Source organism: Galeopterus variegatus, unplaced genomic scaffold (assembly GCF_000696425.1).
Source record: "Galeopterus variegatus unplaced genomic scaffold, G_variegatus-3.0.2 Scaffold1462, whole genome shotgun sequence".
Classification (NCBI taxonomy): domain Eukaryota; kingdom Metazoa; phylum Chordata; class Mammalia; order Dermoptera; family Cynocephalidae; genus Galeopterus; species Galeopterus variegatus.
In genome coordinates, this window is record NW_007727573.1 from 79,032 (window position 1) to 80,545 (window position 1,514).

Genomic DNA, 1,514 nt, shown 5'->3' on the forward strand with positions numbered 1-1,514 from the left:
TAAGATCCCCTTACTGGTCATCTTTTTAAAAATAAATAAATAATCTTACAAGTCTTGTATCTAGGGTTGGGGGGAGAGACTAGATGCTTATTTTGTTGTTTTTATCTTTTAAAACTTCACTCGGATGCTACATTTTAAAGGCAAGATTGACAAATACACTTTTATCGACTGATATTCCAAGTAAGGCTGCTTTCTTCAATGGTTTGTTTTGTAGATAATAGCTACTCCCCTCTGTGTTTCAATACTTTCCACTGCAACACTTAAAACATCGCTTTGTAATTATTTATTTGTTGGTTTACCACCAGCTTGTAAACTCCTGAAGGATGGGGTAATGCTGTATTCATATTTGTGCCCCAGTGTCCAACATAGTATAATCCTGTTCATATGGTTAAGGAGAGGTTCACCATTTCTTCCCACAGTCCCTGTCCCACACAAGGCTGTTTGGTAGTTCAAGCAAGGCCAGAGTCCTCCCCAGGACTTCTGTCAATGCCCGCAGAAGCGATGCTCTTCCTTCTGCTGGAGTCGCTAGGCTGATGGGACCAACTTTGCCCTCACATGGAGGGAGTCTGCTTGAGAATGAAATCAATATAGAGGAAAACAAAACCAAGACACAGAGTTTTGAAGTTATTATTTGATCCCTGGTTCTAGCTATGCCTGAAGCCAGTGAACAATCCCTATGATAGTTAAAATAATAATTGCCTTTTTATTGTTTAGACCACTTTGAGTTGGGTGTATGTCACTGCAAACAAGACTCGTAACAAGAGTACTTCCCTTTACCTTGCTCACTCTAATGTCAGTTTCTACCTGCTTCTAGTTTGAAACTACCAGCAAAAAGGAACATAGATATATTGGGTCAGGTTTCAGAAAAACCAACAAGATGCTTATCACAAGTTAAGAATGTTTCTTTGGATCCCAACTGAGAAGATGACATCAGTAGACTCCTTTAATAGGCTACTTATATAATTTAGTAAAGATAAAGTTAAAGATCTTCATTTCTTCCCTAACATAATAAGATAATCATTTTAACCGTGTGTTCTTAGACTGCTGCATGATAGTTTCCTTATTCTGGTGGTCTAGGTAGTGCTCTAGCTGCCAACACAGTCCATCTGTAGAAGATGTAGGAAGTAATTAAGGATTTCCTCTCAGATGTATTTGTGTCCTGGCAAGCCTGCACACTTATGGTTAATTTTAGGTGTCAACTTGACCAGATTAAGGAATACACAGAAACCTAGTAAAGCATTATTTTTGGGTGTGTGTGAGGGTGTTTCCAGGAGAGATTAATGTGGGCCTGAGTGGACTGGGTGGGAAAGATCTGCCATCAATGTGGGCAGGCACCGTCCAATCCACTGGGGGCCTGAAGAGAACAAAAGTGGAGGAAAAGGTGAATCTCTCACTCTGTTCCTTTGGAGCTGGGATACACTCTTCTGTCCATGGTCATCAGAACTTAAGACTCTTCTTTGGGCCGGCCCGTGGCTCACTCGGGAGAGTGCGGTGCTGATAACACCAAGGCCCCG